Source organism: Elaeis guineensis, chromosome 16 (assembly GCF_000442705.2).
Source record: "Elaeis guineensis isolate ETL-2024a chromosome 16, EG11, whole genome shotgun sequence".
NCBI lineage: Eukaryota > Viridiplantae > Streptophyta > Magnoliopsida > Arecales > Arecaceae > Elaeis > Elaeis guineensis.
In genome coordinates this window covers 15,633,745-15,651,820 of record NC_026008.2, presented here as the reverse complement: position 1 = coordinate 15,651,820, position 18,076 = coordinate 15,633,745, and positions in this window count along the sequence as shown.

Here is an 18,076-nt window from a genome sequence, read left to right as displayed (position 1 = left end):
GTAAGGTCGGCATGCGCTACTTCCACCGTCCCCACAACAAGTTCTGCTGCCCCACCGTCGGCGCCGACCGCTTCTGGTCCCTCGGCCTCGACGGCATCAAGGATCCCACCACGGATTGTGACGAAGGCTCTACCCCCTTGACCGGTGTCGCCCCGTTCGGCTACTCCGAAGTTCTCAGGTGGAACGTCTTCATCAGTTGCCCCCGTTATTAAACCCATGTTGTTGAAGGAATTCTCCCTTGAGCCCCAGTTAAAGTGGCGGGAACCCTCAGCAGTGGTTTGACAATCGGAGAACTCGCAGACTGCTGTTCTCCTCCTTGCACTCTTCTTAGTCTGTGACATCATCTTGAGATTGGCCTCTGGGGCGGAGGCCCCAGCGGGGGAACCCCTTGGAGAGACTCGGGGGACCGGAAGCGGCGGAAAGCCGGCGGAGATGGCAAAGACCGACGTGAAAGACGCTCAAAGTCGGAAGGGGCACCGATGGAGCAGCTAAGTAGCTAAGCTCTCAGGCGAAAGAAGGATATCGTGAAGCCCCTGAAGGAAAGGTGGGGGCTTAAATAGGCAATGGGGCCTGTCGCAGTTATGGTGGCAGGTGTCCCTAGGCCAACCAGTACCCACCACGTGTCTCGCGTGTCCCACTCACCGCGATCTAGGGTTGACCGTTCTCAGACTTTCATGGCACGATGCTTGGGATCACATCCCGGTGAGAGTTTCGAAAAGACTCTTTGGGTCGCCCTAATCGAAAAAAGGTCCCAGCATGCGCGCATTAAATGCCAAAATATCTGAGGACGATCATGCACGGACGTCGAGGAAAGAACTTCGACTGCGATAATCTTTCTATACTTCCTTCATTCAAAATTCGAACCCGAAAGTAGGGGGACTGGTGTTGGGTATAAAATACCCCCCAGCCAAAGTTCGTGATGGGAGTGATCCTTCGGGGATCCAACTGACTTTCGACCTCCGGCAACGTCTCTTCAAACCTCCCAGACGGCCGAGCCTCCGCCACACTCTCAAGTTTTGTCGACGAGCATGACCCCTCCAGCGCCGACCGAATTCTTCACAACGTCCGGACTCCTATGGGAGCCAGACCTCGTCTCTGACTCCAGCCACAGGCAGACTTCGTCCGGACTCCTACGGGAGCCGGACTTCGTCCCCAACCTCAACTGCTGGAAGGCTTCACCCGGACTCCTACGGGAGTCAAGCTCCGCCCGCGACTTCACTTACAGGTAAACTCCGTCCGGACTCCTACGGGAGCCGAACTTCATCCCTGACCTGCTCCTACAGGTGCCAGATCTCGTCTCTGACTCCAGCTGCAGGCAGGCTTCGTCCGGACTCCTACGGGAGCCGAACTTCATCCCTAACCTCAACTGCTGGAAGGCTTCACCTGGACTCCTACGGAAGCTGAGCTCCACCCGCAACATCACTTACAGGTAAACTCCATCCGAACTCCTACGGGAGCCGAACTTCATCCCTGACCTTGATTGCAGGTGGACTTCGACCGGACTCCTACGGGAGCCAGATCTCATCTCCGACTCCAGCTGCAGGCAGGCTTCGTCCGGACTCCTACGGGAGCCAGACTTCATCCCCAACCTCAACTGCTGGAAGGCTTCACCCGAACTCCTACGGGAGCCGAGCTCCGCCCGTGACTTCACTTACAGGTATACTCCATCCGGACTCCTACGGGAGCCGGACTTCGTCCCTGACCTTGATTGCAGGTGGACTTTGACCGGACTCCTACGGGTGCCAGATCTCGTCTCCGACTCAGCTGCAGGTAGGCTTCGTCCGGACTCCTACGGGATCCGGACTTCATCCCCAACCTCAACTGCTGGAAGGCTTCACCCGGACTCCTACGGGAGCCGAGCTTCGCCCGTGACTTCACTTACAGGTAAACTCCACCCGAACTCCTACGGGAGCCAGACTTCGTCCCTGACCCCGACTGTGGGAAGGCTTCGCCCGGGCTCCTACGGGAGCCGGGCTCCGCCCACGACTTCGCTTGCAGACTTCGTTCGGACCTCTATGGGAGTCGGACTCCATCTTCTACTCCGACTGCAGGCAGACTTCGTCTGGACTCCTACGTGAGTCGGACTCCGTCTTCTATTTTCGACTGCAGGAAGACCTCATCCGAGCTTCTACAGGTGCCGGACTTCGCTTCTGACTCCAGCTACCGACTCCAACCAAACTTCGGCCGACAAGTCTGGACCCCCTGGCAGGCCACAGTAACGGACAGCACTGCTCCACTCCCTGCGGCGGACCCTACGCTGCTCCATCACTCCCTGGCAGGCCATAATAATGGCCACGGTTCTGCTCCACTCCCTGCGACGGACCCTATGCGGCTCCATTACTCCCTGGCAGGCTGTACTAACGACCATGATTCTGCTCCGCTCTCTGGCGAGTCACGACAACGGATGCCGCTCCACTCCCCGCAACTGATTCCACGTGGCGAGCCGTGATGACAGCCACGACTCCACCCCATTACTCTTCATGATAAACTCCTCCTGACCATGGGCAGCCCACTGCCAGACGGTTACAAACATCACTATCAGTCTGTTGCTCCCTCCGTCTATAAAAAGGAGACCCCAGATACGTTATTCTCTAAGCTCTATTTTCTATCCCAAAACTCTGCTAAAATTTTCGTTCGAGCACTCCATTGTTGTTGAGGTAGAGAACTGACTTGAGCATCGGAGGGTCTTGTCGGAGCAACCCCACCTCCGGTTTAGACTTCTTTTGCAGGTCCCGACGGCGACCGCGACTCCAGCTTCTCTGGCACAAGCTGATTTTTGCACCAACAATTAGCATGGTCTTATCGAAAAGATGGTTGATGATCTCTCCTTCTACCTTCGTACTCTGTGGAGCAAACTAGCTTTTCTTCTTCTTCTCCTTAGATTCTTAAATCTCTCTAACTTTTTTCTATTTTTTTTCTTATTTTTTCATTGATTTTCTCTGCTCTTTTCTCTATTTTCTGGACCCTCGATTTATAGGTGAATTTTTTACCTTTTTCTAGTAGCAAAAGGAGTCTTAAAATACTTAGAAATCGTATGATACCATATCATTTTATTTTAGCCATTGGATCCTCATTAGACCGCCTAGATCAGATAAAAAAAATCCTATTTAAATCCTTCTCTCGATTGGAAACTCTGTTAGCCATTCGATCACACATCGAATGGAATTTGGGCCATTGATCAGTGCTCCGCTCTTCCTATTATGAGTCAGAATGAACACCAGCCATCGGATCAAGCTTCAGATCAAGTTTTGACCATTCGATTGTGCTCAAATTTCTTTCTTTTGGTTTAGTTCTCAGCTGGCAATCGACAGCAACCGTTGGATCACATTTAGGATTAATTTGGATCGTCGGATTGCGCATAGGGAATGGGCCACCACCATTGGATATGGTAACGTGCGTCCTCAGCCATCCGACCTGGTATTTGGAGTGATATCAGCCATTCGATCATGCAAAATCTCTTCCACCCACTGTAGACCACGTCGTGGACTACGAGACTTCTTGTGGACCATGCCATTGAATCTGTGGATTGAGCGACTAGTCCACCATGCACTGAAGGCTATAAAATTAATTTTTTTGAATATTTTGGCTTGATTTCACTCTGATTTTGTGCCTGAAAATAAAAAAAATATGTATTAAATTGCTCATTAATTCTTCATTATTTTGATACTTAAATTAGTCAATTAATTTGACATCTATTTTTCATAAATATACTCTCATTTTATATTTTTTAAAATTGTTTTTTTTATAAAAAAAATTAATTTATTAATGAAATTAGATTTTTTAGAAGATGTTAGGACCATAAATTATCAAAATATCTACTATAAATGTAAAAATATATGACTTATCAGTTAGCTTGAATAATGGCTTCTGTGTTATCATAATAGACTGGCACTGGCCCTTCAATCTCAAGAATGACTCCAAATTTTATGATGAACTTCTTCATCTAGACAGCTTCCTTAGCGGCTTCCCTAGCAGCGATGTACTCTATCTCAGTGGTTGAGTCAGCTACTATCTGCTGCTTGAAACTCTTCCAACCCACTGCTCCATCATTTTGGGTAAACACATACCTTGATATTGATTTGCTATCATCTGGATCAGATTGAAAACTAGAATCTGTATATCTCTCTAGTTTCAACTTTGATCCTCCTCCATATATGAGAAAAACATCTTTAGTCCTTCTTAGATACTTCAAAATTTTTTTCACAGCTTTTCAATGATCTTCTCTTGGATCAGTCTGAAATCTGCTAGCTACACCTAAAGCATAAGCTACATCAGGCCTGATACATAGTATGGCATACGTAATTGATCCCACAGCCAAAGTATAAGGGATTTTATTCATCTTCTTCCTATCCTCTGGTGTCTTAGGATACATTTTCTTGGAGAGATGTATACCATGACTTATAGACAGGTAACCTCTCTTACTTGCCTCCATATTAAATCTCTTTAATGTAAGATCTATGTATCATGATTGGGATAAGCCTAGCATCTGAAGGGTTCCAGTGGTGTAGCAAAAGGATTAGGTATTTAAAACTTTCATTAAAAACATCCGATGCATCGAAAACCCTAATGCCCAGAAACTCTTGACTATATCAATCAAAGCACAATAAAATAAATTTGGATCACAAGAATACCTGTAAAGCTAATCCAATTTCCATGAGGCATCCAAGTGTCCGCCCTCCAACAGTGATCCACACAAAAATTGAATCAAGGACAGCGCTCCTTCTTCACCTTGCTTCAAGAGTTCCAGCCCCTAGAACTCAACTAGCCACCAATCGATCAGATTTTCCTCCAGACCTGAGTCTGAATCTTTTTGAACCATCCACTGGACTTGACCACCTTTTTCTAGACCTTTTAAACCCTTAGACCTATTAGGATTAGGCTTGTATTAAAAGAACAAGCCTTGTCCTAAAACCTAGAGTTGTAAGAAAGGGAGAGAGGGAGTGGATAGGGGATGTAAGAATTGAATTATCACCCCATCTGCCATCCCCAATTTATAGCACCAGATGGGGCACTAACAGAGAAGGCATGCCTCATCTGAAAAAGTATATCAAGTCCTCATATCACTTATTTGAGAGTCCTTAAACAGAAGGACTCTTCAGGGGGTGATACGTCGATACCTGCCTTCTCACGCGCACATGCCCAGAACAAGATACTTCTTGCATCTCTTCACATATCAGATTAGTGTGAAATTTTGCCACATAAGCCATTATTCAAATGATGCCTTATTTGGATAAGAATTTATGTGTGAGAAGGACTCTTCACCGAAGAGACATGCAAGCACCTTCTCCTATTGTGCACGCGCATGCCCAGACAAGGTTGTGAAAAACAACCTTTCTTAATCTGATAATTCTTCAAATTTTTACCACGTGATAAGCACTTAAAACTGATCCTTATCATGAAAAAATATCAGATAAAAAGTTGCTTAAGACTCCCTAAACAGAAGGAGTCTTCACATCCCTTCGCGCACCCAAAAAATCTTGTCGTGCGCATAGCATTCTTCCAGCAATTTTTCATGCAAAATTTGAAGGATTTTTTATACTTTAAAAAGTGTGCTACATGGCTCATCATCTGATCTACTTACCATAAAAATTGGAAGCCCAAAACAGAAGGATTTTTAATCCTTCTCCACACCACAAATAAAGCGCGCATGCATTCTTCATATTAGCGCCAAGAGTCCTTCTCATCTTGGACTCTTGGTTATCGGTGTTAATCAATAGATATGGTGCCTCTTTTTAGTTACTTCTAGGTGACTTGACCTAACCCAAATGCCCACCAAATTGGGCTAGCAAATGAGCAAGGAATGAGATCAAATTGATCTTAAAAGAGCGAGGGATTCCACACGTGCTAGCATGCTTACCGGAACCCTGATTGAATCTAAAATTTCAATCAACTTTTTTCAAAAGGGTCCTTGGCCAATTTTCATATGTGTGTGACCCATTGGGTTCTACATTTAGCTAGTAGTAGGTCTAGGTACAAGTTGATCTAATTTGATTAGAATTTAATCTAACCAATTTAGGTCCAATCGAGCTAACCCGATTTCAGTAATTAGAACTCTCACTAATTGGCATTCGAATTAAACTCTTTAATTCGATCAAAAATCTACAAGTCAAGATTGACATCTAGCAATGTATCATGACTACTCAAAAGATATAAAAATTTGATAAAAATATCAAATATATCCTTCAGTGGCAAGTTATTGTGCAATACAATTCTTCGATCATCCCAGCACCCTGAATATATTCATGAGTATGGAATCATGTCAAACTCAAATACATATTTATATCAATTCTCAATTAACTAATGATGACTCTAATGAAGAAGCTTTAGAAACTCTTTCTAATCTCCTTCCTACTTTTGGCCAAAAGATTTTTTTCGAGTCATCTACGAATGAGAATACATAGGATGCGATCTCCTCTTAATAGGAGCGATCAATTCTATATTGACCTACTCACAACCTTCATACACACTCCATCATATCCAGAACACCCCGTACATATCTTAATGCTATGCCTGGGTATGAACCAAAATATGGGTTCATGTGCACAAGATTCTATGGTGGTCTCAGGTCTAAGGATCACTTGCACAATCCTCACTTAGAGAACCATTTTGACTGTAAATAAGGCTTCCATTAGATGTTCTCTTTCATTGAGTCATTTCAGTGGACTCAATTTCTAATTAAGTACCCACATCCTTGTATTAGTGTCTCACACAAGTGACTGTGAGATCTGCCATCCTCTCCATCGAGCATACATAGGATGTGCCAGTCTATCCGGAATATTGATCTCCTAATCAATGCTCCTACGATCAAAAATATTTAAGATTAAGAGTTTAAGATTTTAGGTCTCACTAGCATGACCCATTCATGTCTCCTAAAACTGTTGCTATAATCTTTGGGGTCATCATAATCTTAGTCATAATAAGATACAGCTAATATGATGAATCAATACCTCATTTTATTATGAAATAATAAATATCATTACATGAGTTGAAAAATTATAAAGAAAAGTCCCACCGCAACACACTTGCGATTGGCTTATAGGGTACTTTTCTTTCAATCTCCCATTTGCACTAAAGTCAATCATCTTTGTATCTCATACAATCAAGATGGCGATCATATAGCTGCTGTGGTATGACCTTAGTGAATGGGTCTACTGTATTGTTCTTTCTATCTACTCATTTAAGGACAACATCTTGTCTCTGACAAGATGTAAGCGTCTGAGGATGTGCTTGGATTTATTATGAGACTTAGGTTCCTTACATTGAATAACAGCCCCAGTGTAATCACAATAGAGTGACACCAGTCCTTTATTCTTAGGAACGACTCCTAAATCCATGATGAACTTCTTCATCCAGACAGCTTCCTTAATGGCTTCACTTGCAGCAATATACTCTGGCTCAGTAGTTGAGTCAGCTACTATCTGCTGCTTGGAACTTTTCCAACTCACTGTCCCATTATTTAGGATAAACACATACCCTGATATGACTTGCTATCATCTGCTTTCCAAAGATCCTTCCTTGGATCGGCCTGAAATCTACTAGCTATGCCCAGAGCATAAGCTACATCAGGCTTGGTAAACAGCATGGCATAAATAATTGATCCCACAGCCGAAGCATAAGGGATTTCATTCATCTTTTTTTTTTCTTTTCTAGTGTCTTATGACATATTTTCTTTGAGAGATATATACCATAACTTATAGACAAGTAACCTCTTACTTGCCTCCATATTAAATCTCTTTGATATGAGATTTATGTACCGTGACTGGGATAAGCCTAACATCCTTTTAGATCTATCTCTATAGATCTTTATATCCAGTATATAAGATGCTTCACTTAAGTCTTTCATGAAAAACTTATTCGATAGCCAAGTCTTGACCGATTGCATGATTAGGATATCATTCCCAATGAGTAGTATGTCACTGACTTACAGAATCAAGAAGACAATAACAATCCCACTTGTCTTTTTATACACACATGGTTCATCTTTATTTTTGATAAAGTCAAACTCTTTGACTGTCATATCAAATCGGATGTTTCAGCTCCTCAAAGCGTGCTTTAACCCATAGATGGATCTCTTTAACTTGCATACTTGATTTGTACTCCTACTTGAGATAAATCCCTTTGGCTGAGTCATACAGACTTCTTCCTCTAGATTACCATTGAGAAATATAGTCTTGATATCCATCTGTCAGATCTCATAATCATAATATGCTGCTATAGCATACAAAATCCAGATGGACTTGAGCATAGCCACTAGTGAGAAGGTTTCATCATAGTCAATTCTTTACCTTTGACTGAAACCCTTCGCCACTAACCTAGCTTTGTAGATTTCTACTTGGCCATTTGCTCTGATCTTCTTTTTAAAGACCCACTTGCACCTTATTGGGGTCACATCCTTAGGCGCATCAACCAAGATCCATACTTGGTTAGTGTACATCGAGTCCATCTCAGATTTCATAGCTTCCAGCCATTTATCTGAGTCTCTACTCATGATAGCTTTCGAATAGGTCAGTGGATCATCATTTTGAATGATATTGATTGAATTGTCATTCTCAATGATAAAACCATATCTCAGAGGTGCTTGACGCACTCTATCTGACCTTCGAAGAGGAGGTGTGTATTGTGGATGTACCTCATCCTTGGGTACTTCTGATTGAGGATCTTCTTGTGGTCCAACCACTGGTATTTCTGGATCGGTTTGTAGATCATGAACTTCAGTAAGTTCAATATTCCTCCCACTACCTCCTTGGATAAATTTATTTTTCAAGAAAGTGGTGTGCCTACTAAGAAATACTTTTTGATCAATAGGATGGTAGAAATAGTATCCATTAGTTTCCTTAGGATACCCTACAAACCTACACTTGTCTGATCTAGCATTAAGCTTATGTCCAAAAATATTTTTGACATAAGCAGGACAGCCCCAAATCTGAAGATATTTAAGATTAGACTTCCTTCCCTTCCATATCTCATATGGAGTGCTTGCAACAGACTTTGAAGGCACTCTGTTTAATATATATGTTGCAGTCTTTAGGGCATTATCCCTAGAAAGATATTTGGGAGATCAATGAAGCATATCATGGACCGCACCATATCCATCACAGTACAATTCCTCCTTTCTGCTACACCATCTAACTGAGGCGTATTAGGAGGGATCTATTTAGAGAGAATTCTTTTACTTTTAAGATGATCAAGAAATTCAATGGATAAGTATTCTTTTCCTCGATCAGATCAAAGAACCTTGATACTTTTTTCAGTTTGTTTCTCGACCATACATTGATACTCCTTGAACTTATCAAAGGCTTCGGATTTATGTTTCATAAGATACACATACCTGAATCTTGATAAATCATCTGTAAAGATAATAAAATAGGAGTATCCACCTCTAGCCTAAGTTGTCATTGATCCACATACATCTGTATGTACTAGGGCTAACAACTCACTTGCCATTTCTCCATGTCCAGAAAATGGAGTCTTAGTCATCTTACCCATGAGACAAGATTCAAAAGTTCCAAATGATTCATAATCATACGGGTCAAAAAATTTTTCTTTGTATAACTTGTTTATCCTTGACTCACTAATATGACCAAAGCGGCAATGCCAGAGATATGTGATATTCATATTTTTTCTCTTTCTTTTTATACTTCTTTCAATATAAAAAATATTTTTATTGAGTGCAAAAATTAAAAGATTGTTATCTAAATAACCACTGCCATAAAATTCATTAGAAAAGAAAATAGAGCGATCCATTTCTCATTAGCCTTATTTCATTACTTTATTTTAATAACAAAGGTATAGAAATAATATTTCTAATGACCTTTGGCATGTAATAACAATCTTTTAATTCTAAAATTTTGTCTGAAGATAAATCAAGCATATAGGTTCCCACAGTCTCTGTGCTAATGGACTCTCCACTTGCGCCACAAAGCTCAAGGTCATCTCTTTTCAGATCTTTGATATTCTGTAGTCTCTGTAATGAATTACAAATGTGCGATCCATAGATGGTATCTAATACCCAAATATCGGAGTCTGAATCACTCAATGAAAAATAGGTCTGTATCATATACACATCTTTTTGGTGCTATACTTGTACCCTACTTCAATCTTACAAGATAATTTTTGCAACTATACTCTTAGTATCTAAATTTATCATAAATAATATCCATTCAGATATCATTATCTTCTCATTATTGCTGACCAATCTAGGGACAGAAATATCCAGAACATCAAAGTTCTTTTTCGATATAAACTTAATTTGTAAGTTTCTCAACCAATCCACATAGTTGGATCGGTCAACATAGTTTTATCTATGGGATCATGGGGTGAAAATAAAGAAGCCATAATATAGACTTAAATCTATATAAAAAAAATAATAGTATAAGTAGACCACTCATGTTTGACATGCATAACTAGATGAGGATTTTTAAACTAGTTATGTCTCCTACTATTTTATCAAATATCGCAGCCCTCTCTTATAGTAAACGAGATATATTTTATATTTATCTTAGTGGGATTGAGATCCTAATTCCTCATAATGATTTTGTGTTAACACAACAAACTCTTATGAGTTTATAGGTAGAAAACTCTTTCCAATTACATCTCATGCAATTCTCAATATTTTATCTTGGCCACTAAAATATTATTAGCCTTGTGTTAACACAACAAGCTATAATATTTTAGTTAAGTAAGACCCTTCATTTCAATACAGTCAAAATCGAATATAACTGCCCTTGTGTTAGCACAACAAAGCAATATATCCAAAATTACCGTAAGCATCTTTTATGCACCAGGACTATGTTATATCAATCCTTATGACAAGCCTTATGGTAACACAACAAACTAGCCATAATTCATGATGTAACATTAACCTAGCATGAAGGAAGGACCCTAGTAGTGTTTAAAATACTAAGCTACCTTCATTTAAGATTCAAACTAATCTAATTGATCAGAAAAGTGTTAAGATTGGTGGGGGTCCCCACATTGCTTTTCTTAGACACTAATAAAATTGACCAGGCTAGCAACGGGATCAATTAAATAACCACCGCACTTGAAACACTCCTTAGACACCAATTAATTAATCGATTCAAAAAAATAGGTTAGATTTTGGTTCACAACACTGGGACTTAATATGATTTTTATGAGGGCTTTAATGGTCTCAAGCACATCCTAAATCAATCAATCACAATGATGCACAAATTTAGTTGTATCTTAATAATCATAACAACTAAACATAGCATCCAGTCATATCTCTAAGATATGAAAAAAAAAAAATATAGTCTTACAATATGACTATAACTAGCATTTGAAGCATATCACATATGCATGAAGGTCTAATAACATGCATGAATACAAAATATTCTTTTTGCGGTTCTTCTTCTTGGGACATCACAGTGGCATGCCTACACGCCATAAGAGTACCCTATTGAATAGGAAGAGAGGGTCTATGAATCCTACTTGCTCTTATGACCGGACGGCCTATTGATGAATATCAATTAGAGTACTAAACTACTAAGAAAGATTTTACATATACATCATGTATTTTATATTTAAAATATATCTCTAAGACATGCTAGGGTTTGGATGTTCAATCGGGTTCAACCCTTAATCCGACTTGAACCAAACCAAAAACTCATACTTGATCACAATCAAGATAATAATTTAATCTTTGATTATATAAATCAAGATAGGCTCTGATACCACTAAAAGATTTCGATGGCACAGTGGAAGGATTAGGTATTTAAAATTTTCATTAAAAATATCCGATGCACCAAAAACCCTAATGCCTATAAACTCTTGACTATATCAATTAAAGTACAATAAAATAAATTTGGATCAAAAGAATACCTGTAATGTTAATCTAATTTTCATGAGGCATCCAAGTGTCTGCCCTCCAACGGTGATCCACACGATAATTGAATCAAGGACAGCGCTCCTTCTTCACCTTGCTTCAAGAGTTCTAGCCCCTAGAACTCAACCAGCCACCAATCGATCAGATTTTCCTCCAGACCAGAGTCTGAACCTTTTTGAACCATCCACTAGACTTGACCATATTTTTTTAGACCTCTTAAACCCTTAGAGCTAATAGGATTCGGCTTGTCTTAAAAGAACAAGCCGTGTCCTAAAACCTAGAGTTGTAAGAGAGGGAGAGATGAAGTGGATAGGGGATGTAAGAATTGAATTATCACCCCATCTACTGTCCCCTATTTATAGCACCAAATGAGGTGCTAATAGAGAAGGGAAAGGTATATCAAGTCCTTATATCACTTATCTGAGAGTCCTTAAACAGAAGGACTCTTCAGGGGGTGATACGTCGATTCCTGCCTTCTCACGCGCACATGCCTAGAACGAGATACTTTTTGCATCTCTTCACACATCAGATTAGTGTAAAATATTGCCACATAAGCCATTATTCAAATAAAAAGGCCATCACTAAATGACACCTTATTTGGATAAGAATTTTTGTATGAGAAGGACTCTTCACCGAAGAGACACGCGAGCACCTTCTCCTTGTCACGCATGGGCATGCCCAGGAAAGGTTGTGAAAAGATACCTTTCTTTGTCTGATAATTCTTCATATTTTTAACACATGATAAGCACTTAAAAGTAATCCTTATCATGAAAAAATATCAGATAAAAAGTTGCATAATCTCCCTAAATAGAAGGAGTCTTCACATCCCTTCGGACATCCAGAAAATCCTATCGCACGCATGGCATTCTTCCATCAATTTTTCATGCAAAATCTGAAAGATTTTTCATTCTTTAAAAATGTGCTACATGGCTCATCATCTTATTTACTTACCATAAAAATTGAAAGCCCAAAACAAAAGGATTCTTAGTCCTTCTCCATGCCATAAATAAAGCACGCATGCATTCTACATATTAGTGCCAAGAGTCCTTCTCATCTTGGACTCTTGGTTATGGGTGTTAATCAATAGATATGGTGCCTCTTTTTAGCTACTTCTAGGTGGCTTGACCTGACTCAAATGTCCACCAAATTGGGTTAGCAAATGAGCAAGGAAGACCAAATTGATCTCCAAAAGAGCTAGGGATTCCACACATGCTAACATGCTTACCGAAACCCTGATTGAATCCAAAATTCCAATCAACCTTTTTCAAAAGGGTCTTTGGCCAATTTTTATATGTGTGTGATCCATTGAGTTCCATATCTAGCTAGTAGTAGATTTGGGTGCAAGTTGATCTAATTTGATTAGAATTTAATCTAACCGATTTAGGTCCAATCGAGCTAACCTGATTTCAGTAATTAGAACTCTTTCTAATTGGCATTCAAATTAAACTCTTTAATTCGATCAAAAATTTACAAGTCAAGATTGATGTCTAGCAATATATCATGACTACCCAGAAGATATAAAAAATTTATGAAAATACCAAATAGATCCTTCAGTGGCAAGTTACCATGCAATATAATCCTTCGATCATCCCAGCATCCTGAATATGTTCATGAGTATGGAATCATGTCAAAATCAAATACATATTCATATTGATTCTCAATTAACTAATGATGACTCTAATGAAGAAGTTTTAGAAACTCTTTCTAATCTTCTTTTTATTTTTGGCCAAAAGATTTTTTTTGAGTCATCTATGAATAAGAATACACAGGATGCAATCTTCTCTTACTAGGAGTGATCGATTCCATGTTGACCAACTCACAACCTTCATATACACTCCATCATATTCAGAACACCCCGTACATGTCTTAATGCCATGCCTGGGTATGAATCAAAATATGAATTCATATGCATAAAATTCTATGGTGGTCTCAGGTCTAAGGATTACTTGCACAACTCCCACTTAGAGAACCATCTTTGACATGCAAATAAGGTTTCTATTAGATGTTCTCTTTCATTGAGTTAATTCAGTGGATTCATTTTCTAATTGAGCACCCACATCCTTGTATTAGTGTCCCACACAAGTGGCTAGTGAGATCTGCTACCCTCTCCATCGAGCATACATAAGATGTGCCAGTCTACCCGGAACATTGATCCCCTAATCAATGCTCCTACGATCAAAAATATTTAAGATTAAGAGTTTAAGATTTTAGGTCTCACTAGCATGACCCATTCATATCTCCTAAATCTGTTGTCCTAATCTTTGGGGTTCATCATAATCTTACTCATAATAAGATACAGCTAATATGATGAATCAATACCTCATTTTATTATGAAATAATAAATGTCATTACATAAGTTGAAAAATTATAAAGAAAAGTCCCACCGCAGTACACTTGCGATTTGCTTATAGGGTACTCTTCTTTCAATTTCCGACTTGCACTAAAGCCAATCGCCTTTGTATCTCATACAATCAAGATGGCGATCATATAGTTACTGTGGTATGGCCTTAGTGAATGAGTCTGCTGTATTGTTCTTTCTGTCTACTCATTCAAGGATAACATCTTGTCTCTAACGAGATGTAAGCGTCTGAAGATGTGCTTGGATCTATTATGAGACCTAGGTTCCTTAGCTTGAATAATGGCCCCAGTGTAATCATAATAGAGTGACACCAGTCTTTCATTCTTAGGAACGACTCCTAAATCCATGATGAACTTCTTCATCCAGACAGCTTCCTTAATGGCTTCACTTGCAGCAATATACTCTGGCTAAGTAGTTGAGTCAGCTACTATCTGCTGCTTGAAACTTTTCCAACTCACTGCCCCATCATTTAGGATAAACACATACCCTGATATTGACTTGCTATCATCTGCTTTCCAATGATCCTTCCTTGGATCGGCCTGAAATCTACTAGCTACACCTAAAGCATAAGCTACATCAGACTTGGTACACAGTATGGCATACATAATTGATCCCACAGCTGAAGTATAAGAAATTTCATTCATCCTTTTTTTCTTCTCTTCTAGTGTCTTAGGACACATTTTCTTAGAGAGATATATACCATAACTTACGGACAAGTAACCTCTTACTTGCCTCCATATTAAATCTTTAATATGAGATCTATGATCATGATTGGGATAAGCCTAACATCCTTTTAGATCTATCTCTATAGATCTTTATATCCAGTATATAGGATGCTTCACTTAAGTCTTTCATGAAAAACTTATTTGATAGCCAAGTCTTGACCGATTGCATGATTGGGATATCATTCTCAATGAGCAGTATGTCACCGACATACAGAATTAAGAAGATAATAACACTCCCACTTATCTTCTTATACACTCATGGTTCATCCTTATTTTTGATAAAGTCAAACTCTTTGACTGTCATATCAAATCGGATGTTTCAGCTCCTCGAAGTCTGCTTTAACCCATAGATGGATCTTTTTAACTTGCATACTTGATTTGTACTCCTACTTGAGACAAATCCCTCTGGCTGAGTCATATAGACTTCTTCCTCTAGAATACCATTGAGAAATACAATCTTGACATCTATCTGCCAGATCTCATAATCATAGTATGCTGCTATAGCACGCAAAATTTGGACAGACTTGAGCATAGCCACTAGTGAGAAGGTTTCATCATAGTCAATTTCTTGCCTTTGACTGAAACCCTTCACCACTAACCTAGCTTTGTAGGTTTCTACTTGGCCATTTGCTCTGATCTTCTTTTTAAAGACCCACTTGCACCTTATTGGGGTCACATCCTTAGGCGCATCAACCAAGGTCCACACTTGGTTAGTGTACATCGAGTCCATCTCAGATTTCATGGCTTCCAGCCATTTATCTGAGTCTCTAGTCATGACAGCTTCCGAATAGGTCAGTGGATCATCATTTTGAATGATATTGATCGAATTATCATTCTTAATGACAAAACCATATCTCAGAGGTGCTTGATGCACTCTATCCGACCTTCGGAGAAGAGGTGTGTATTATGGATGTACCTCATCCTTGGGTACTTCTGATTGAGGATCTTCTTGTGGTCCAACCACTGGTATTTCTGGATCGATTTGTAGATCATGAACTTCAGTAAGTTCAATATTCCTCCCACTACCTTTTTCTTGGATGAATTTATTTTTCAAGAAAGTGGCATGCCTACTAACAAATACTTTTTGATCAATAGGATGGTAGAAATAGTATCCATTAGTTTCCTTAGGATACCCTACAAACCTACACTTGTCTGATCTAGCATTAAGCTTATGTCCAAAAATATTTTTGACATAAGCAGGACAGCCCCAAATCTTAAGATGTTTAAGATTAGACTTCTTTCCCTTCCATATCTCATATGGAGTGCTTGCAACAGATTTTGAAGGTACTCTGTTTAATATATATGTGGCAGTCACTAGGGTATTATCCCTAAAAAGATATTTGGAAGATCAATGAAGCATATCATGGATCGCACCATATCCATCACAGTACAATTCCTCCTTTCTGCTACATCTAACTAAGGCATATTAGGAGGGGTCCATTTAGAGAGAATACCTTTACTTTTAAGATGATCAAGAAATTCAATGGATAAGTATTTTTTTTCTCGATCAGATCGAAGAACCTTGATACTTTTTTCAGTTTGTTTCTCGATCATACATTGATACTCCTTGAACTTATCAAAGGCTTCAGATTTATGTTTCATAAGATACACATACTCGAACCTTGATAAATCATCTGTAAAGGTAATAAAATAGGAGTATCCACCTCTAGCCTGAGTTGTCATTGGTCCACATATATCTGTATGTACTAGGGATAACAACTCACTTGTCGTTTCTCCATATCCAGAAAATGGAGTCTTGGTCATCTTACCCATGTGACAAGATTCAAAAGTTCTGAATGATTCATAATCATACGGATCAAAGAATTCTTCTTTGTATAACTTGTTTATCTTTGACTCACTAATATGACCAAAGCGGCAATGCCCGAGATATATGATTTTCATATTTTCTCTCTTTCTTTTCATACTTCTTTCAATATGAAAAATATTTTCATTGAGTGTAAAAATTAAAAGATTGTTATCTAAATAACCACTGCCATAAAATTCTTTAGAAAAGAAAATGGGGCGATCCATTTCTCATTAGTTTTATTTCATAACCTTGTTTTAATAACAAAGGTATAGAAATAATATTTCTAATGACCTTTAGCATGTAATAACAGTCTTTTAATTCTAAAATTTTGTCTGAAAGTAAATCAAGCATACAGGTTCCCACAGCCTCTGTGCTAATGGACTCTCCACTTGCGCCATAGAGCTCGAGATCACCTCTTTTCAAATCTTTGATATTCTGTAGTCTCTGTAATGAATTACAAATATGCGATCCATAGATGGTATCTAATACCCAAATATCAGAGTCTGAATCACTCAATGAAAAATAGGTCTGTATCATATACACACCTTTTTGGTGCTACACTTGCACCCTGCTTCAGTCTTACAAGATAATTCTTGCAATTATTCTCTTAATATCTAAATTTATTATAAATAATATCCATTCGAACATCAGTATCTTTTCATTATTGCTGACCAATCTAGGGTCAAAAATATCCAGAACATTAGAGTTTTTTTCTGATATAAACCTAATTTGTAAGTTCCTCAACCAATCCACAAAGTTGGATCGATCAACATAGTTTTACCTATGGTATCTTGGGGTGAAAATAAAGAAGCCATAATGTAGACTTAAATCTACATAAAAAAAATAATAGTACAAGCAGACCGCTCATGTTTGACATGCATAACTAGATGAAGACTTTTAAACTAGTTATGTCTCCTACTATTTTATCGGATACCGTAGCCCTCTCTTATGGTAAACGAGATATATTTTATATTTGTCTTAGTGGGACTGAGATCTTAATTTTTCATAATAATCTTGTGTTAACACAACAAACTCTTATGAGTTTATAGGTAGGAACTCTTTTCAATTACATCTCATGTAATTTTTAATATTTTATCTTGGACTCTAAAATATTATTAGCCTTGTGTTAATACAACAAGTTATAATATTTTAGTTAAGTAAGACCCTTCATTTCAATACAGTTAAAATCGAATATAACTGTCCTTGTGTTAGCATAACAAAGCAGTATATCCAAAATTACCGTAAGCATCTTTTATGCGCCAGGATTATGTTATATCAATCCTTATGACAAGCCTTATGGTAACATAACAAACTAGCCATAATTCATGATGTAACATTAACCT